The sequence below is a fragment of the Drosophila virilis genome, chromosome X (genome assembly GCF_030788295.1).
Source record: "Drosophila virilis strain 15010-1051.87 chromosome X, Dvir_AGI_RSII-ME, whole genome shotgun sequence".
NCBI classification, from domain to species: Eukaryota; Metazoa; Arthropoda; class Insecta; order Diptera; family Drosophilidae; genus Drosophila; species Drosophila virilis.
Window position 1 is genome coordinate 25,939,810 of NC_091543.1, and position 22,710 is coordinate 25,962,519.

General features: G+C 43.7%; 1 protein-coding gene across 2 annotated transcripts in view; it reads right to left on the bottom strand.

Moving 5' to 3' along the window:
* Positions 1–19,263, bottom strand: part of LOC6631824 (chaoptin) — a 209,995-nt gene extending 190,732 nt beyond the window's left edge. For both annotated transcript variants that reach the window (XM_070211380.1, XM_032440214.2), the window contains exon 1: positions 19,253–19,263. The gene's annotated coding sequence lies outside the window, so the exon portion shown is untranslated. The remainder of the gene's footprint in view (positions 1–19,252) is intronic.
* Positions 19,264–22,710: the final 3,447 nt, after the last annotated feature.

Sequence of the window (22,710 nt, forward strand, 5' to 3'; positions counted from 1 at the left end):
TACCTAATTGTTATGATGCGCATGGCAGCGCGATGCCTGGCATAAAGACAAAAGTAAAATTCTAGACGCGTTTTGGTCACACAGCAAGGACGTGGCCAAGCGGCGAAATGAAGCCAAAAGGTTTTGAATAAAACTCAGCAAATTATAACGGAAACTGGGCGCGAAATGAGGCAAGCCAGCAGCAAACAGCCGGCAACAACAACAAGCAAGTGGAAATAAGTTGTTCAACTCAAAGTGGAAAATGGCAGGCAATAACCAAACAACAGCAACAGCAACAGCAACAACTGAAACTGAAACACGTGGCAAATGGCAAATGGCGGCGCTAAAACTTGGGACAAATTAAAATGGCGGCTTAAAGGGGCCTGGAATAAGCCGCAAGTGTCTGGTCGGGCGGTAAATAGGAGCAGCGGGCGCCGCTAAAATGGGCCACTGAAAGTTTTTATCAGTGGCAAACGCTGCGACGCAAAGCATCAAGAAAGTTGCGCAAGGTGAAAATGACAACGTGGCTGCCAACTAATTCAAAAGCGTGTTAAAGACGAGCTCATTAATATGCCATAGAGCGAGACAGCCAGCTGGGGCGTGGGGGCGTGGGGGCGTGGCCAAGAGCAGCGGCACTCGGCTGTGACAACAAAAAAAAATAAATAAATAAATAAATAAATTGAGAAAGAAAACAAAAGAACGTTCACACAGGCAGGTGCAAAAAGGTGCTGCAAACAATTAATGCCTGCGACAAGCAGAAAAGGCGCAGCAGCAAAACTGAAAATTAAAAACAAATTAGAAAGCTTGTCAAATGCCGCAGCCTCTACGCCCACTGTGACCAACCCCCCCCCCCAATACCCCACCCCTGGATTAAGTTATGAGCGCATCAGGCCCATGACCATGACGATAATAATAAGTGAGCGGATAGCAACCACAAGACCCCAAACTAAGCACAGCCTACAAAATGTCAGCCCAAAGTAGATGGCAAAGCAAAAAAAAGACCAACTTTTGCAATTTACACTTATTCTGCCGAGCAAAGCCGGGCAGCGGCAGGGGAGCAGCGGTGGTAACCTTATGCCAACACAGCTGAAAAGCTGGCTGCACAGTTGGCGGGTAATGGAAAGTGAAAGAGCTTTTAAAATCCTGACGCGCTCAAAAGTAGGCAAAGTAAACAGCGTGGGACGCTCTTTAAGGGGCGCGCCCTTCAAGTTGTGAAGTTTAGTGTAATCACACTGGCCTACAGCTATGATGATATCATGGCCAGCGATGGTAGCTTTCTAAATGAGAGATTTACAAGCTGAAAACATTTAACTCATTTGCATACGCCTAATACGTTTTCTGCCTGGAGCTTTTGATATATTGTGAATTGCCTTTAATTAAATTCAAGACATAAAATGGTTTTGCAACACTAATCAAATCAGTGTTGCCTAAAATGCAACTCTTTAAGTGCTTTCCATCACTGACACTTTTTACTGAATCATACAAATGCATACAAAAATCTTTGTGGTTATTTATTTTGGTAACAAACCAGTGTTGTGCATCAGAGGAATATGGTCATTAAAGAGATTATCAACACTTTCTTTGCTACACTCCAGAAAGCTGGATATCCATTAGTCAACTGCGCCAAGTCATTATCAAAAGTAAAAAGTAACAAGCTTGAGACCCGAACAAAATACTTGCTTCAACGGAGCATTAATCAAAACATGTTTTATCCCGAGGCTAAATCAGTTCTTAGTGCTCCCAAACTATATTCAGTCGGAATGTGTGTGGGTTTTTTTTTTTTTTTTAGATATTTATTTATGAGAGTGGGTGACGGTCGGACTTATTGTAACTGCCCAGGCTTGAGCAAATATGCTAAAAATGTAAAAACAAAGTCGAAAATTCGTTTGTACTTAAAACGTTGCAAGCACAAAGCAAAGTCCACAGCGAGCGAGGAATGAGGTGGAGAGGGGCAGGCTGATGGGCGTTGGCAGAACCCAAGGAATAATATTAAAGCAGCTAATAAAATTGCGCTCATTAAAGCAAAGCCAACTGCCTTTTGGCTAAAAAGTAATAAAGGTTAACAAAAAAAAAAAAGAAAGAGAAGAAAAACAGAAAACCCAAAACAAAACAAACCGCCTCTGTACAACGGCAAGTCTCCCTCTCTCTCTCTCTCTTCCTAGTCTCTACAGCCCTCTCTCTGTTTCCCTGGCTATCTCTGCTTGTGTCTCGGTTGCTTGGGCTCGTTATGAGGCCCAGTACATAGCCAGCGGCGGGGCGAACCAACAAGAGCAGTTGGAAAATCAAAGAAAAGAGCGCACCGCAATTGCGCCACCAAAGAAAAAATCAAAAGTACAGAGCTGCTACAACTGTGTGTGTGTGTGTGTGTGTGTGTGCGAGAGTTTGTGTGTGTTGGAGTGTGTGTGCATATGTACTGTAAGAGCCTACAAGAAGATTCCATTTAAAGGCGGACCAACCCCATGAATGTCCTTGCCGAATGTGTTGCACACATGTTGCCATGAATACCAAATGCAATTCAGTGGCAACTCTAAAGGTGCAGCCTCTGCCGCTGCTGCACGTTACACTTGCAGAAAGTCAAGTTGAAAGACAAGGCCGAGGGTCAACTGCGGCTGCCGGACTTATGAATGGATGGCAAACGTGCAAGGACACCAGCCAGCAGCCAACATCCAACGGCCAACAGGCAACCGCCACCAGCCAGCGGCAATGACCAGAACGTCAGCCCAGTGCCGTGCAGCCCGCACACAAGATTATTCAGCCGGCGGGCAAGCGACCAAAACGCACACAAAAGCTCAAACAGACGGAGACGTGGAGCGAGGAGCTGCAAATGGGCGGACAAACGGGCTGAGCGGGCGCAAAGACGGGGAGGCTGGAGCCGAGGCAGGGGCAGAGCAAACAATAGCAGCAACAACTTTGAGCAGCAAATGCAAACGGAAACAAGAAAATATTTATTAGGCCAGAATATATGACTAAGATACCCTGTAATCAGTGAACTTTGATCTGTGCTTCTTTTGCCCCTCATTACATACAATGTAAAATGCATTCTTCAATAACTTCGATGCTAATAGTCCAATCTATGCTAAATGAACTATTATGAGTAGTCCTACAGTGAAAACTCTCCTGAAAGAGATTTCTATTAGGCGCGCAATCGTCTTGACACAAAAGCCGATCTAGATAGCTTTAAGAATAAAACAATTTCTTTGATTTTAATACACTGCAGGGCTAGCCGACTTGAATAGCGCAGTTATCGTTATCCTCTGATATAACATATTTTCTTCTAAACTAATTAATACCCACTGTGGCAGGGTATACAAATGAAAAAACACATTAATGGTTGGATTGTCTCTCGTCTGTCTCTGAGTGTGTGTGTGTGTGTGTGTGCGTTGTCTCTTCACAACTTTTAATAAGCTGAAGGACAAAACGTTGAAAATTAAGACAGTGCCCAAAAGTATGCAAAAACATTGCGTGCTCGAAACAAAAATGAAAGCAGCCGAAAAACAAGCGACAGCCTACAACATAAAGCAGCTATAAATACAGTCATATGTGTGTGTGTGTGTGTGTGTGTGTGTGCGTGTGTGCGTGTGCGTGTGTCTAAATATGAGCATTTTTGAGTGGAAAGTGTAAGTCAAAACAGGCGGAAGCGACGACTGCCAAAGTCAGGACAAGGCAAGCACCATGAAAGTAACAACATTGTGCCTAATGAGCGCAGTCAAGCATGTGTGTGCGTGTGTGTGTGTGCGTGTATGGGTGTATATGTGTGTTAGCTAATTTTGCACGCTTTACCGCTCCTCCACACACGCACACACAGGGCCAGACAGACAACAAGCTGAGGCCGTGTCCAAAGAGTCAAGCGAGCTGCTTATGTCGACCCCAACCCCAATATGCAACATTTTTGGCATATTTATGCCACACACATACACACGCACACCAGCACGAGCAAATTATGTGTAATTAAATAAGGCAAAAAGCACACACACACACACACACACACACACACACACACACAGACATAGAAAGAGAACAGCAAAGCGAACAACAATATGAAATGAATGCCAAAAATATTGTGAGTACTCGTACATTGTGGCTACAGAATTTTAGAGTCGTAAATAAGTGTACAACATTTGGGGCAGCCCGTAGAGAACGGGTTGTGTGTGGGCGGAAACGAAATTGTCATGAAAACAACTGCAGTACAGAGAAACAGCTAGTAGAGTAACAGAGACAGAGAGCGACAGAGACCGACCAGAAGATACCCTGTAGTCAGGGTTGAGCTGTTCTCACTCATGTTTTCCATTTTTAACACATAGAGCCCGAAAATTACATCCTTTTAAATGCGACAAACTGAGCGGAATATCGAATAAAGAAAAAAACAAAGATTGCAAACTCCTGAACCAACTCCTAGCCATATGGCATTGTAATTCGATCTGCCTGACTCTGCTAGAAAGATCACGACAAAGTGACTGATCAAAAATATAAAGACTATTCGCTAAAAGTTAAGAAACGCCATACAATACGATTAAACGGGTTTCAAAAGTGAAAGTAGGAATTGAAGAGAAACTCATTTAATATAATATCCAGCATATTTTGTAAGCTAAACACTGAGGCACAACAACAAAGTGTTTGGGCTTCTGCCAAATCCTTGGACCAATATCATACTTAAATTCGGCTCTCAATATCGGATTAAAGAGCAGTTGTGTCTTTACAACACTTAAAGCAGTCTGAACTTGAAAAATATACACACTGGCATTTTTGGTTTCTTTTCCAACACTCAATGACAAGGTAAGCAGCAGGCAATAAATAAGATAAAGTATATATGTCTGGTCTGTGTGCCGATAGATAGAAGTTGGCCATGTTAAGAGCATTCACAGCTACAACGCCCACGCACTTAAGATGACGTCCTGCATGTGTGTATGCATGCGTAAGTGTGTGTGTGTGTTTGTGCATGTTAACGGGAATAACATTTACTTACTGGCATAACAAATAGTGCCTTGTATGAAAGTGGACTTGGAAAGAAGCACAGACAGGGCAATCAATACACAGACTCACACATCCAATATATACACACATATATATATATATGCACATATAAATATATATACATGTGTGTGTGTGTGTGTGTGTGTCTACTCGTATTGCAGCTGTAGGCTTAGCCATTTGATTATACCTGTGAGCCACCTATGTTATTTGCATAGACAGCTCAATCAAATTGAAAAGTAAACTCAGCTTGAGTTTAAAAGCTACAAATCTTGCCAACAGCATGTGTGTGTGTGTGTGTGTGTGTGTGTGTGTGTGGGTGTGAGTGTGGCTGGGCGACTGTAAGCTATATATGCAGGACTTTGTTAAAGGCTTGACAACAGACAACGGTAATCAGGTGATAAGCGCTTAAGTAGATCGATAAAAAGCGACCACTCTGATGCAATTTATCGATAACTAATCTGACATGTTTAATCGAACTGTGCGTACACGATTCAACTGTGCTGTTACGTAATTGAGCATCATCAAAAGTTCCCAATCCGACTGCCCTTCGTGTTTCGAGCGGCCCAAATTCAAACGGACATCGCCCATTCAACGGACATCGCTGCTCGGGCGCCAAGCTTAGCCACATTTGTTTTTTTTTTTTTTGTTTCTGTTTGAATGTTGTAAATAGATTTACAATAGGGTTGATCATAAATATTAAGTAAGCTCAACCAAATAGCTTAGGCCGTCCATTGAACCAGACAGGTGCTCCACTGGCGCCCGAGCAGGGACATGAATAGAAAATCGAGCATACTTAGGCATTCAAATGGGCACAGCTGTGCACACCTGAGTGCGCTCTCCAATGCTGCACACACACATAAACAAACAAGCACAAATACGCACACACACACACACACACACACACACACACACACACACACACACACACACACATGAAAATAGCAATCGAAATGACTGTCAGGGCCGAGAGTTGAGTGAGTCTTTGACTGCCACGCTTAAGCAAATGACATTGACAAAATAAGCAGATACAAAGATACAAAGATACAAAGATACAGATACAGAGTCAGACAGAGGCTAAGGCTAAGGCTGAGACGGTGACGGAGGAGGAGAGCGGAGCCGGGGACGCGGACAAAGCCAAATACACAGAGCCAAGGACAATGGCATTAACAACGATGGGGCATAAAAGAAATCGTCTTAATTTCACTTTGTTTATGCTGAGTAATAACGAATTATGCAAATTATTTTATAATAAATTTATGCCAAGGCGGGAACAACAACAACAGCAACAACGGCGACAAAAAGAACGAATCGAACGCACAAACGAGCATAGAACGAGAAAATAAAACACAAGACAACGCAATAGGCGACAGAAGGCAGAAGACAGACAACAGACAACAGACGAGGAACGAGAAACGAGGAACGAGGAACGAGAAACGACAGCGGACGGACAAAAGATGATAGGGACTAAGGCAGATAACAACGTTTAGCACAAGGCGAGAAGAGTTGCTGCCGCTGACTTTGGCAATGGGCCTGCCAGCAGAATTGTCGCCTGTGCGGGGGTGCTATGAAACGGTCTGTCTTTAGAGGGAAGCGGGGGCAGGGTGCTAGAGGCTGCGCTGGAACGCGCGTGTGACCAAGTATGCATGAAAATCCAATTTGCCTGCATGCGATGCTGTTCCTGCTGGTACGGCAGAGGGACGTGTAGCAGCTGGCGAGGGGGCGTTGCTCAAAGTGCGGGCAACGGCAACACGTAGCAATCAAAGTGAAAACAAGGCGACAGACAGGACAGCAAAATGTAGCACACGAAATGTTACAGTTATATTTATGTAACGTATTATTTTGTGCTTTTTCTTCGGGGCCACATAAAGAGAGATGCACAAAGGCAGACAGAGCTAGCATTGGAGCGAGGGAGCGAGAGAGGACAGTGCTAGAGAGGCGGGCCGACACGATGGCGCAGACACGAGCGCTAGGCTAATCTGGTTGTGTGTACAGTTAGTCACGTTTGTATGGCACAGCCAAGACATGTGCTGGCCTGGCACTGGCTGCGAGTGGCTGGGACCAGGCCGAGGGTGAATCAGAAAAGAGGCCAAATCTGGCCACATTTTGTATAAAGAAGCAAACAAATTATGAAATCGATTTCAAAAAAAAATTATTTTAAACAAGTGAAAACATTGCAGTCGGTTACAATCGACTGCCGAATACTCTGCTCTTTGCGATATTACCATTAAATTCTGGGTTTGTGCAGCCAGAAAATTACAATTCTTTAAATTTTAAGGTTCACAAAGAGTTAAATCTTCAGAGAAGGTCATCAGATGTCTCCCTTATGTAAAGCGCACAATAGAACAGTGGGCGAGATTGTTGTTCGCCCGACCAATACAACCCTTATTGCTTTTGCAAGTGGAATATCAGTAAGAGATGTAACTGATTTTACCGTTGTATTTCAGTACAGTGCTTATAAATATTTACATACACTCAGATCGAATAACAACCATTACTTTAATTGTATTTCTTGGTAAATAAACGGAGACAAAGGACATTTTGAAGTCAATTGAAATGCCATGGCCATGAATGGCCCGAAAATCGTCAACTGTGTTAATTGCGTCAATATTTATTAGCCGGGCTATTGGAAAAGTTTGCCTCGAACTTTACAAAGAGTTTTTCCTTGAAATTAATTAATTATGTTTGCCAGTATGCAAACAGAAAGGTACAACGAGTAAATTTCATATTGCGCCCAGCTGATCCTGACAGCCTTCATACACAACAAGCCAATAAAGTGTTTTTTCTTTACCCTCATTCCTCAAACTTCTGCATTGGGTATACCTGATTTTCTCATGAAATGCGATGAGGCCTATGTCGCTTTTATGGCTTAATTCGACGGCATATCCTGGCCGTTGGTCAATGTTGGTCATAACAACCAACCACAACCACAAGGTATAAGCCCTGTAAAGCTATCCAAAAAACCTCCCCTCTCATTTGCGAGGTCTTTTCCCCAAGCCATAACCACTTGAGAATTATAAGCACTGAGCACAAGCAAAATGTTAACAAATATATTCATTTTCCCATGGTTTCTGAGCTAAAGTCTAGCTATATGTAATTATTTCATATTTGACAAAGGCTCTAAGTAAACCTAAGATTATCGGCAAGGGTATTTAAGTGTTGGTGTCGCCTTTGATAACGTTTTATCCCTGTGTTCTTGGGGGCGAAATTGTCAACTGGCTGCCAACTCACCTGACAGCCCGGCAACTGACAGTTTCCAAATTGACCGCCACAAGACGCGCACGGCGCAGGCTGTGATAGGCAGGCGGCGGGGCGGGGCGGGGCGGTGCGGGGCGGGTTGTGGCCGCCCCCACGCTAACAATAGACAAATGGCCAGTTGTAAGTATGGGTGCGGGCGTGTTTTTAAGGGGAGGCCGCTTTGCATAATGAAATTTGCGCATAATTGATAGAGAGCTGCGAGTCAAATGAATTAATAAATAAAATTTCGGACTGATAGCGTTTATCGATGAATACATATGAACATATATTCACTTAAGCGCTTACTGCGCCCACTTTGTCTGGCACTCTGGCAGCCATAAACCAATATTTTTTATGCGCATCAATGGCATATGCCATAAAAGCGGATCCAGCGGAAAATGAACCGCTTAAGGGCAACGACGTTAAACGTAGCAGAAAACTTAACTGGCCAGCGGGCCATGTCAAGGACTGCGACTAGAACTTGGGCGAGTGCCTCAACTGGTCTGCGCTGTCTGCTCTGCCAGAACGATAAAAAGCATAAAAATAAAAATAAATAAATAAAAAACGAAGACAGGCAACGGCAATCCTTTGGTGTCTATTTACATTTTTATTGTCGGTCGCTCGTAAAAAATCTGATTAAATACCACGTAATAGATCCCTTTGGTGGCAGGGATAACACACGCCAGCCATGGACGCTAGCCGCCATTATCTAGGGTGGACCTTGTTGTTTGCCTTTTTACTGCGATTGGCGCTGCTCTGGTCTGGTCTGGTCTGGTCGGGTCTGGCCCGGCCGAGTCTGGTGCTGAGCGGGTTAACTGTTGTTAAATTACATTCAATAAACAAGCAATGAATATTTTATTGATGCCTTCAACAATTTTGTTAGCAACAAGGTAGGCAAAAATAATTTATGATTCAAGGGCTGGCCCAGCCCCATCCCCTGGCGACGCAAAGCGAACAACGTTAACAAGGACAGGCGCAGCAGCAACATGAAAGCAGATTGATTTACGCATGAATGGCACAAATCTCATTTTAATAGAATCATTTGGTTTTATAACACTCATCGGCTTGGCCAGGGGGCTAGCCTACTCCCAGACACTTGGTGGCCACACCCTCTCGACCCTCGCGACCCTCTCGATAGGCCCTTGTCCGGACCCCACTCTTTTATTGAGTCTCAAAGTTATGTAGCTCCATAAATTGGGTAAATTGTTGTGTTGAATTTTAATCGCCGCGCTGCGGTTGGCGCTTGGCTTATTTAACTAGCGACAGCGAGGCGCGGGTGGGGGCGGGTACGTGCCTGAGCTGTTCATTTTTATTTTTGTTTGCGACATCTGAAACATTTTGCACTGATTTCTTTTGCTCCTGCTCCTGGCATATCATTAAATTTTGATGACATTCTGCAGTATTTAAATGCAGGCACTTGAAATTGAATAAGTGCACTTTTAATTTTAGTTACAACTTGAGCCCTTAGCTGACTGCGAGAGAGAGAGAGAGAGAGAGAGAGAGAGAGAGAGAGAGAGAGGGAGGGAACTAATTTCTATAAGAATTATGTGCATACCGCAAAAGGTTGCTACAGTTTCCAAGGTCTTAGCGGAGATTACGTATACGCAACGTTGCAGGCATATTCATGAGCGATTCCTTGAAGTCCGTTCACGTCTAAACTTTAATTTTATTATATGCCAATCTTTCACTTTATTCAATTCAATGCATAAAACTGATCATCATAAAAAAAGGGGAAACTTAATTAAAAGTGTACAGAGCTTGGGCAAACTTTCTGAACTGCTGCAACAAGTCTGAATCCTTGTGCGCACTTTTCTCGTACATTTTGTGGCCGTAGCTTAAGAGCTTAGATATAAAAAATTAACACAACATTTTACAGAGCCATTCCATGGTGCAACAACTTGTGTTGCACTTGCCACGCTGCGCTGCAACTTTAGATATTATGTCATTCCATCATTTTATCTGCTTTTACGACAACCCACTGGGGCAACACAGTTGCGCACAAATGCTATTAGAGTGTGTTAGCTATCAGTGTGTGCGTAAGTGTACATGTGTGTGTGTGGGTGTGTGTGTCGCCAATTTCTTATGGTCACAGCAGGAGCAAGCAGCGAGTGGTCTTAGCGATTGCTAGCTGCATTTTTATGTGCTTCGGCATTTGCCATTTTTAATTGCTGTTGGTTTTCGAACATTTACTGCTGCAAATGAGCCGAAACTGAGGCGTTCAGATTTATGGCCTTCACACACACACACACACACATTGCCAAACTGTTGTTGCATTTCGTATTTTATTCGGACAACATTGTCGCTGGCAACACCAACACCACTAAAACCCACATACTTTTTAATTTATGTACACTCTTAAGACTGCAAAAACAAGGCAACAAACTTGATATGATTTTATGGTCTATATATATGCATGTACATAGCACTGGCTGAGGATGCTGCTAATTGAACAAATATTTGGTTTATATAGCTGCAGTTGCACTCGTCTATCCTTAAAATACAATCAAAATAAATTTCAATACATATAAGCTATACAACAGTCAAGCAGATGCTTTAAGCACAAGTCTTTTGGCATCTAGAAAGAGGTTTGCATTTAGCTTATACTGAATTTAATTACATATTTTGCAGCCAATATTATATTATACTATATTAAGTTATTTATTGTTATGTTTAACTTGTTATCATGTAAAAATTACTTGTATTCTGCGAAAATGTTAAGAAGAAAAACAAGAAGAACTGTATGTAACGCCCCAAGCCTGCCTAGGTCGTGGGAATATCACTTTGATCAGCTGTTGTCCCCTTATTTAAATATTATAGAAAATATGTGAGAAGGGTAAACGATTCTGGGAAGTAGTATTCTACATAAACGGAGGCTATTGTGAGATCCACTTGATTATATCAAAAATGTGTAAATGCTCTACCTAACAGGTTATAGGACATTATTCTCATTCGTGGAGGCTATAGTTATTATGAATTATAATAAAATATATAAAAATAAGATATTTTATATGCACAGATTTGAAATATGATATTATTTTGTTATGTATTTTATCTGTACACATAAACAAAAAACTTTGCAATCAAAGTTTCTGTCCATATCTTAAGGTTAATTATTTATTAAAACAGAATAAAATTCAATATATTTTTAAATCGTTAAAATTCATTTCTTTTATTGTATAAAAGTGTTGCACAACTTCACCACATTGCAATATCGAATTTCCTGTTGCACACTCACACACTGGCACAGCCGACCCTCCCACACACAGATACAGCCACACCCACAAATGTAGTTTGCTTTCGCAGTTTGTTTGTTCGTTACATTTAATTTTCATGTCTAGTTATTTTCTGTTTTTTTGGTTTTTTTTTTTTTTGTTTCGCAAGAAATTCTATAGTAGCTGCTGCTGTGGCTGGGAGCTTGTGCTATTTAATTATTTCGAGTCAACCGCCGTTTGACTCAGCGGAGCTCATAACCGCAGCAGGCGTCCTTGTTATTATCATTATTACTGTTATTGTTATTATATAGCATTTTAACTTATTTTTATTGCACACTACGATCCGGACGCAGGCAGTTTGGCGTGCCTAGTGGCCAGTGCAAAAAGTTGCCAATGGGCAAAGTTTTTTGCCAACTAAGAACTGCGTAGTTAATGTAAATGCACTCAATAGGCAATGGTCATAAATACACAAACTCATGAATAGTATTAAAAGCAGCTTTAAAAGCGTATTAAAGCACATATTACGTCAAGCTCTATTAGAACTAAAGCTTGCGTTTGAATGGAAATTAATTGTATATATTGAAAGTCTTGGCGAGGCCTGGTGCTCGAAGAATCCATCAAGGCGAGAGAATATTTGATTTGAATGTATAAAATTGTTGCACTATAACAGCTTAAAGCTCTACTTCATGTTTAAGTTTTGACAAATTAATGATAACAGATGAACACAAGCTTACAAGCATATCAAAGCTCACTAGGGCCCTACATAAGATTGCTTCTATTAAATTAAAAAACTATAAAATATATAATACCGATTTAACAGCTCTGCAAAAGCTTAAAAGCGCACTCAAGTCTTGCAACAGATTATTTACGCTGAGTAAAAGCTCTGTAAAAGCTTAAGCTTCAACAGAAAATAGTAACAGTTCAGTTCAAATTTGAAAGCACATTTAAGCTATAGTTGAGATAAAAGCACATCTGATTATTTGCATTGAACAAATAATAGTTAAGCACTTCTGAAAACTGAAACTCATTTAGCGGGCAACAATTCGGCATTTCAGTGACTGTGTTTGGGCCGTAATCAATGAAGCAAACATTCAATTAACTTAAATTATTTGTTGTAGTAAAAACAGCAATTTTTGTCTTAATTTTAGATGGCTTCCAAAGGATCTAGCGCTAAATACTTTCAAAGTAAAACCGATACGTGCTTAGCTCCTGCTGCGCAATGGATTCGTTCTCGACACAGCATAGACACAGCTCACAGAGTCAGCTCACAGGCACTGACACAGACGCAGAATGTCACACAGATGCACTGCTTGGCAGGCAGAGACACTGGCACAAAGCATTACACGCAGCGTGCGCCCGGGCCAGGCCAGGACAGGCCATGCCACGGTGCAGCGCCACCAGCTGCTGCTACTGCCAGGCACGCCACTCGAGGCTGCTGTTTAAAGATGTCCATGCCACGACAATGAAGTGGCGCTGGGCGTGTGGGCATGGACGGGGGCGTGGGCGTGCGGCTTGGGGCGTGGGGCGTTGGGTCGCTGGCGCACACTTGGGACATAGCAGACGGGGGCACCGAGTCAGCGACTGAGACTGAGCCCAGACAGAAGAGAAGGGAAGAGAAGAGATGAGTCGCTCATATTTATTTTTTTTTTTTTAAACTTAATTTGGTTTATTTTGCGCTGGAATCGATCAGTGCCTTCTGATCTCTACCAAGCGGAGTTAAGGGTATAGTGTATAGTTATTATTTAATAACTTAAATGATAATTACAGACTTAAAAATATATAACAATAATGGGAAAGGGATGTTTAAGTGATGTGCCTCGTTGGTAGGTCGTCGGGGTGTAGCCTTCGGAGGCGCCTCTCACTGATGGGCTCAGCCAGGGCCCTTGCGGCCGCGTTCGGATGCTGCACCAATTTGTCGGAGTATCGGCTGCTGAAGAAGTTGAGCTGATCTCCGACCTTTGTTAGGCGGAGATCGCGTTCGATGGCGTCTGTTGTTACGTACCATGGCAGGCCAGCAACCTTGCGTGCTGCCTTGGCTTGGACCACTCTTATGCGACGGAGCTGGTGTGCTGATGCCGTGCCCCAAACTTGGATCGCATATGTCCAGATAGGCGTTACCATCGTTTTGATAAGCAGTGTCTTCGTGGATATGTGCAGCTTGCTTTGAGGCTTTAGTAGCCAATCGAGCTTTTGAAGTCTTCTCAGGCATTTTGCTCTCGTTGCTGCGATGTGAGGCCCCCATATGAGCCTTCGATCCAGGTGGACACCCAAGTAGCAGAAAGAGTTGGTCTGCTCAATGGTTCCTCCATCGAACCGTAGCCCCTGGCAGCTGTATGGGCGCAGCGTAAAAGTGACGCAGGCGGACTTGGCACAGTTTATAGCGATGTTCCACATAGCTGTCCAGGTTTCGATCTGCAGCAGCCAGTCCTGCACTGCACTTGTAGCAGCTTGCAGATTTTTGTGGGAGGCTAGGAAGGCAGTGTCGTCCGCATATGTTGCCACCAGCAGTCTCGCAGGGCTGAGGTCTTCGTTGCTTTGTCCTTGTGTGGGCAGGTCCGCCGTATACAGCGTGTACAGCATCGGACCGAGGACGCTGCCTTGTGGGACACCTGCTCTGATGCCCTTAATTGCCGACCTTTGGTCTTTAACGGCCACATTAAAGGTGCGTCCTGCCAGAAAGGAGCTAAGGATGCTGAAGTATGGCGCTGGGAGTATCAGTTTGATCTTGAACAGAAGACCATCGTGCCAGACCTTGTCAAACGCTTGTTTGACATCGAGGAAAACGCCGACGCAGTATTGCTTCTGCTCAAAAGCTTCTAGTACGTGTTTTACTGCCCGGTGGACCTGCTCGGGGCAGCCGTGAGACTTTCTGAAGCCAAACTGATGATCCGGGACCAGGCGCGTGACCTCGTCGAGTTCTAAGAGACGGCTTAGCAGAAGTCGCTCAAAGACTTTTGAGAGCGTCGGCAGAAGGCTTATAGGGCGGTAGGACTCAAGTTGAGTTAGCGGCTTACCGGGTTTGGCGATCATCACAATTTTCGCATGTTTCCATTGCTTCGGAAAGTGGCCAAGGCGGAGCATGGAGTTGAAAATTGTGGCGAGCGCCATGACTCCTTTGCGTGGGAGAGCCTTAGCTGCTCTGTTGTCGATTTCGTCGCATCCTGGGGTCTTCTTTAGCTCAAGCATTTTCAGCTGTGTCCCGATTTCCGCGGGGGAGATGCTTCTTATCGGGAGAGCCATCTGCAGTGGAGCGTCCAGTGACTCGGCTACTTTACGGCGCTGTGCAACATCTGCGAAGTCGAATGGCTTGAAGGTTGTCTCCAAGTAGTCAGCAAACGCGTTGGCCTTTTCCTCGTCCGATCGGAGCCAGAGGCCAGAGTGGTCCGTGATCGGGGAGGTAAAAACTGGTTGCCTCTTAATGCTTCTGGTGAGCTTCCACACTGAAAAGGTGCTGTTGCCGTCATGCCCAGTTGTTTCGAGGAAGCTGTCTAGATTTTCCGTTCGAGTCCTAGCCAGCAGTCGTCTGAGCCGGTTGGACGCGCTTACCATTTCTGCCTTGGTAGAGAGGTCTCCGTTGCGGATGTACAGCCTCCTTAGACGTCTTTTGTCGGCAAGGAGACTCCTGGCTTCAGGGCTTAGTAGGGACCTTCTGAAGGTACGAGAGTGAGGCAGGGTTTGCGGGGCTGCACGTCTAGCAGCTTCCGTAATTTTCGCTGTGAGGTGGTCAACGTAGCTCTCCAGTTCACTTGCCGTATTTATGGTGACGTTGAGCTCTAATGTGTCCTCGAGGCAGGCCCGGTATACTCCCAAGTTAGAGCGCGGCGGGAGCATTTTGCGGATTCCAACTTCCCACTTGGGAGTCTCCTCGAGCTCAATCAGTAATGGGAGGTGATCCGACGTCAGGTCAAGGAGGCTTCGTATTCGCAGCTGTTCCTGTCTGAATCCCTTGTAGAGCCCGAAGTCAAGTGCACTTGGTGTTGCAGTAGCCCTATATGGGTAGCACGTTGCCTCTCCAGTGGCTATGACTTCGATGCCTTCATTCTCAATGGCAGAGAAGAGCGTTCTCCCTCGGGGGCACATGCGGTAGTTTCCCCACCAGCGATGTTTGGCATTCCAGTCTCCTCCTGCCAGGAATTTGGGGCCAAGCTGGTCGAAAAGGGCTCGAAAGTGTGCCTCAGTCACTCTCAAGGCCGGAGGGCAGTATACAGAGGCGAGATTGAAGTCGCCTCTGCTGGATCCGAGTCGGATAACAGCAGCTTGCATATGCCAGTGGCAGGATGACTCAAGTGAGTGGTGCGACAAGGACGACCTGATCAATATTGCTGCTCCTCCATGTTGGCTGTTGTCTGGGTGGTTGGCGGTGTGGAGAGTGTAGCCTGGCACTCTGAGGGTGATTCGAGAGCAGAAGTGAGTCTCCGTGAGCAGAAACACATCGATGTGGTGGAGTTCGATGAAGGCCAATCGCAACCTGTTGCCGACAACTGCCCCAACTCAGCCCTTGAGCTCATGATGAAGCAAATGTTCGCCAGATTCGACCAACTGATGTCTCTCATACAGACTCTTTTACAAGCGCTAATGCACACTAGCGCCAAAAATAACAGTGCCTAAAATGAGCTCCCTCAGGATAGCACTATGGAACGCCAACGGAGTCTTTTCGAAAGCGAATGAGATCACAGCTCATATTTAAACTGACAGTTTATTGTGCTTTTCATTACGATTTTGTTTGCAAGTTTTATTTTGCCAAACAAACTGAACGCCGGGCTGTGTGCATTGCGTCTTTCGGGCGGGCTGCACTAGCGAGTGAGTACTGTGGTGCGTGCTGCTTGGCCGGGTAATTGGAACGTGCTGGCGGGGGTATACGAACAATGGCAAGCGACGCACTCGAGCATGGAGTCAAAATGTTGAGCTGCAGTCGCCGCTGAGACCCCGCTTGGCCCCATTGCGGCATTTTAGCCAAACGGAAGTCATAAAAGACGCGCATTTTGCCTTTCCCCTGCTCCAGCTCCGGCTCTGGCTCCGGCTCCTGCCACGCCCTTGCCCATCTTCCCTTGTCGCTCTTCGCCTTTTGATGGCATCGCAGCAACGACAAGAACAACACCAATAACAATAACAATGCCACCATAATTTCTCGTTAAAAAGCAAAAGCCCACAATGGAAAAGATGGTGTTGACAAAAACAAGTACGAGATGGAGCAGAACGACAGAATTAGAGAGAGGTACAGGGGGGACAGGAGCAGTGCGAGATAGCCAGCTCCTGCTGTCTGCCTTAGATTTTAATAACGCGCCACAGATAATGCCGATAATTTAGATAAATTTATTTCGCGCCCGCTTAATTGAGTGGGGCGATGAGATGTCGAGGAAAATTGCAATAGCAACCACCCAAAGGAAACAGAGCAGCACGAAACGTAGCGCAATTGGGCACGGCGAGCAGGCTTGATAACTATAACTAGTACATTTCCACATAGTTTTTCCGAGGCGCCTTTATGGCACCGCCAGCGACGACATCGATCATTAATCAAAGGCCCAAAGCCTTCGGAGACCGGCCGGAATATGATGTGGCTAGTATCTGGCAATGGGCGTGACTATAGCTAATAAATATATACTGTAGGGGCGGGAGTCAGCCGGGGGTGGAAACGGCATCTGCAATGCCACCAAATAAAGATGGAAAAGTAGTTCATATGAGTAGTCCATCAAATCTGCTTTTGTTTTCCTGTTTTTCTTAGGACTAGCACAGCGTTTAAACCTTGACTATGCCCAGGAGATATTAAAAAATAAATTAATATCAGTTAATTCCAAGTCGCAGTAAAAATTTATCCCAAATCTCAGTGGGTGCCGATTTTATATGAAATAGTCCACGATTGAATGCCTTAAGCCTTAACAAGTTGAGTTTTATGTAGGAAATAAGAGTTTTATGTAATAAAATATTCCTAAAGATCCATCGAAAGGAACCAGATAGGGTTCAGAAATTGTGTCTTTCTCGAATAAACCATATTAATTATTATTGTATTATTATATATATTATATATAAATACCGGATATGAGACATATCGGTTGCCGACAGTCCAGACGAAAAATGAAAATGGGTGGAAAAATGATGTCCGAAATTTGAAGAAAACAGCCTAGACCAGGCAAGCACAGATAATATGCGCTAGTATATACGTAATATGATAAGAAAAAACGCGATTATAAATAATATTAAGCCACATGTGCGCTTAATATCACCCACTATTAGAGGCTTACGTAGAGGGTATCTTTGAGTCGCACAATCTGAACTAGCAAAGACATGCAGCATTTTGTGGGAGCTGCTTAAGAAGCGACTGTCAAGGCCCAGCTGCGGCTGAGCGGATTTTCTTTGCCGTTCTTTGATATTGAATAATGTTGGTTGGCAGCAAAAGGTGGCGTCTGTTGTTGTCCTGAGATCTCGAGAATCGAATCGAAACCCAGCCCAGTTGCACAGTGTACAGTGAAGCCCTACACTTTCGCTCTCTTGCCAAATAGAAATGGATAATGATGCGTTTGTGTATTGGGAGTTATCGCAGCATTTCAAGCGTTTTTATTGAAGCAACACAACACACGCACCGCATGTGTGTGTGTGGATGTGTGTGGGTGTGAGTGTGCACACAATTTGCTATCCAACTACGCATCTTGGCACTTTCCTTGCCACTCATTATTTTTGAAGTTAAGTTGAAGTTGTATTTTATTTTTAGTATCTTTTTTTTAGCTGCTCTTTCAAAAGGCACACAAAAGCAAAAATATATATATATATATATATATATATATATATATATATATATGTAGTATATATGTATGTATTCTCGTGGGTTGGGGTGCTGGTAGCTAAGGCTGCAAGCCTGCTCAACACGCCCACTTTGTTGTCCGTCCCAGTGCCCGGCTCGTTGCTTTTAGTGAGTTTCCTTTGCAATTTTCTTTAAATTGTCTGTTTTTGGTCGCCTTTGTGCAGTTGCCCAACACTTTAACAGCAGTCGCTGTGGGCGCTGAGGGGGGGCGGGTGTCTGGGTTGCGGGTGCGGGCACTGCGAAGACTGCGAAGCTGTGGCAGCATTGGCGGCGTCTTTTGTGCTCAAGTTTACACGCAGCTGTCAAATCACAATAGTTGCTAAGAATTTCCATTAACTCATTTTCCTTTACTCATTTTCACAGCATTGCCCCATGCATGTGTGTGTGTGTGTGTGTGTGTGTGTGTGTGTGTGTATTGATTGTGTTAAGTGTTTGCTGCAGTTGTAGCCGGAGGCAGGAGGTGCGGGCACTAATTCTATGGGCATGGTCTGTGGTGGCAGGCAACTGCTCAAAACTTTACCATTGTTATAACATAATAACGGCGTTCATACACTCACTTAGTCGCATTCACTACGCACTCACACTAATAGCCCCGACAAAAAGACAGACAGTCAGATAGACAGACAGACAGACGGACAATGTGCTGCATACACATGCAACAGCCAGCTTGCCACTCAAAGCCACCCCACCCATACAACCACTGAAGCATAAACAGTTTAAAAAGCCTCAAACTTGCTTGCACTTGTCGCGTAATTCAATATGCACGAGTCCTCTTCACAGTTTATGCCACATTTGCCTTTTGTTTCGCATTGTGTGACCGGGCACTTTTTCTGCTTTTTGCCACTGCTTCTTCTTCATCTTCTGCTGCTCATTCTTGCCCCTTGCAACTGCACTAACAACTAAATGGGGGCGTCTCTATGCAAACTGATAGCTCTGCTCGGTCAACAGCTGAGTTTGAGCTCCGTTTACTTCTTAAGTCGAGCTCCAGGCACTCGACTGTGCACCCATACGATATGCATAAATACCTGTTATCCTTATTGTCATTCATTCGGGCACTTACCTTCCACAATCTGCAAGAAAGGAAATATAATTCATTAGAGTTTTCTATGGATTGACGAAGATCAAGAGCTTTTATATTTTGAACTCTCCAACAAATTGTGAAACATGTCTTCAACTCATTCGAATTGCTGTTTCGACTGAGCGTATATCCGATAGGATAGTGTGCATGTATTTACCGACTGTTAGAAATGGATTTTCAGAAATACCTGATTGACATATTTGAATGAAATTCTAAATATAATCGGTTATATCAAAACTGACTTAGAAATTATAAATTATAGGCTACTTTTAATGAATGCTTGGAATATTTCAGGCAAACAAAGTCTGATCTTGAAATGCTGTATCTTTTTGCACTCGCATGAATCGCGACTTTGCATTAAAACTTCTTATATATAACGGGTTTGTGATCAGATCCAATTTGATATGAAAAATTGTTGATGGATATCTTGAAATATCTCGGGTTAACGGAGTTGAAATGAGTGGATCTCGACTACTGAGCAATCGAGAGTATCAAGGGGTAATATCGAATTTCTTGCCAAAAATAAAGTATGTATGTGTTTATTTTCGCGTTCAGCTTTAATGCTGCCACACTTTGGGCTGTTGTTGTTGTTTATTTTTGTTTTCAATTTCTTTTTTATTATGAATTGGATCTATTTTGTTTTTCTTGCTCTGTGTTTGTTCTTGTGCAATTTTCGGTTCTGTGCACTCGCCTTTTGCAATTCGGCTAACGAAATTTTGACCGTACGGCAAAGTGCTTAAAAATTCGAAATTCAATCAATCCAATGCTTTGTGTTTTTCATTCTGCTTGCCTTTTCCAGCAAGCTACCCCGTACCGTTGCCCCCGCCCGGTTTCATTCTGTTGTTATTAATATCGTTGTTGTTTCTATGTATTGTTATTGTTCTTTCGTTGTTGTTGTTGTTGTTGTTGTTCTTGTCGTCGTCATCATTGTTGTTGTTGATGTACTGCAATTGTATCAACCACGTTCTTTGTTTAACAAAAACCAAGTCAAAAAAACAAAGAGACGGGCATAGCGCGGCGCTGGTCTTGCCGCAAAGGTAAATACATTGAGCCAAAAGCCAAGGGCCGCTTAACCCATAGCAAGAAAATTAAAAAAAAAAAAAAACAAAAACAAAAATACAGCCGCAAAAAGGTAGCGAGTGCAAGAGAGAAAGAAAAACAAGCAGCAGCAGTAATATAGGGGAACAAGAAGAAAAAAAAATATATATTGAAGAGCATGCAAGACTTTGTGGGCACGGGCTGCGCGGTGGTGCTCATCAGATCTAACGCCTTGCAGCGCTTAGCTGTTTGCGGTGTTCACTTTTCCATTTTCCATTTTCCATTTTGCGCTCTGCGTTTTTCTGCTTTCTGTTGCCGGCTTTTTGGCGCTTTGCGTGTGCAACACGGCGTATGAGCAACACGACCCAGCCAGTGGACCCCGAAAGCTATAACCGTATAACGCTGCAGCGGTAAAAACCGCTGCTGCACAAAACACTGCCACAAACAAGGCGACGCGCTATTTGCATGCCGTGAGACGCTACCAAAACTCGCCCCGATTCCGCGGCGGCATTCAGATAGCGCCACACGGTGGCAGGAGGCAGCGGATAGCCATTACAAAGGTAGCGTGCAAATCTGCCAGCGGTAGGGAATAGTTGGCATTGGCGTTGGCGTCGGCGTCGGAGAAGAGAAGGGTATGGGCACCAAAATGGGGAGCGTCTGGTAGAGGAGCGACGTAGCTGCACAGCTCTAAAGAAAAATGTGGTAATAATTCTTGTTACGCATTTGACGTGCTAGTCGCCCGAAAGCTGACTCTATCCCCACCCAACACTCGCCCCAGCCTGCGCTTAGTAGCCAAAAGTGCCTAGCAACCAGTTGAGAGTACTCTAGTTGCCCAAATGTGTGATACCCTGTGCCCCGTGTTGAGCATAGCTTTGATGCTTATCTTCCGCTACGAAAGTGACTTAGTTTATGGGCATGAATATGGCAAAACATTTTGTTAAGATACAGATAACAGAAAGCTTTTTTTAATGAAGTAACGGTGCAATAGGGTCTAAATAAAGGAAATATTGTCGAGATCTGTTAATAATCGATATATATCGATATCATGGTGGTTCTCGTACCATATCGAAAAAATATATAGAATACACTCATTTAATGAAACATAAAGTATTTCTAAATACAAGTCTTGCGAGCTTGACGTGTCCTTGGCGACCTACATACGGAAGTGACAGGATCAGATCAGATTATTGTCGCCCTTATCAAGAAAAATAATACTTTATGTGGTCGCATATGCAACTTTGCCCATTACATACCTAAATATAAGCTATTATACCCTTTGCAATGGCTGCAGGGTATAAGAAGTCGAGCGCAAGGTGAGAGCAAAGCAAGCGACATGCAAAAATCAACAACAGCAACAAAAACAACAACACTAATTATGAGAAGGCACCGGCGCGTGCCACGGATAACATGTTAATCCCTGTGAGATAAACAACAGCAATGTGCTATGCATAAGAGCAGAGAACACAAAAATGCCGCATAGCCCAGCAGTGAGGCGCCCCAAAATGTGGCAAATTGGGGATAAGTAAGTGCAACTGCAGCGAATACCAAAAAGAATCCAAGAAGAGGCAAGCCGCAAGCTATAAGTCTTGGCATATCAATCTATATAGTTAATTTATTCTTATTAAATAAATTAATTTCTCTCTTATTGTCTTTCCTAAGTATAACTTTATCTAACATGCAGAACCCGATGGTAAATCTATTCGATAGCCCCTTCCCATAATCAACACTTCTAACATTTTGTTATTCGCCCCGAGTAGTTCGTACTCTTTTCGATGATTTATCGAAATCCCTATCGATAGCTATTACAAGAATATCAGTGCCAAAAACGGCTGATAAACAGCAAAGATAAGCATTCAATTGTAAATATAATTAGAAATTTTTGTTTATTAAAGATGAGCAAAGTAAATGGGGTCCATATTAAGAGCCCGCACTAAGAAACTTGCGGAAGAAGATCTGCTTATTCAAACGATATTTTTTCCAATCACAAGTTACCGTTAACGAACACCTGCTAATGGAATCGATGAATGTTAAGTATGCAAATGTCTGAAATGTTGGGCACAATCAATTCTTATTCTTAGCAGCAATTGAGAAAATGTTTGTCAAAATGTTCTCTTGTTTTTCTCTCCTTAGTCCTTAGCTTGCCTTTCTTCTTGGCTTTTTAATCGGTTTGTTAAGTTCTGTTGCAGCTGCTGTCAAAATCTCTTCGACATTTTCTTTAGCTGGCTGCGTGCGAATGTTGTCGCTCTACCTCTCTTTTCCTCACTTGTCGCCTGTCTCGCTTTCCTTCCGATACGGATATTGGCCCAGTTTTCAGTGTGCTGTCGCTGCTTGTAAGTCGTGACTTAGCGTTTGGCAGCCACATGCGATTTGACAGTAGTTCGACAAGCAGCTCACAAGTCGCA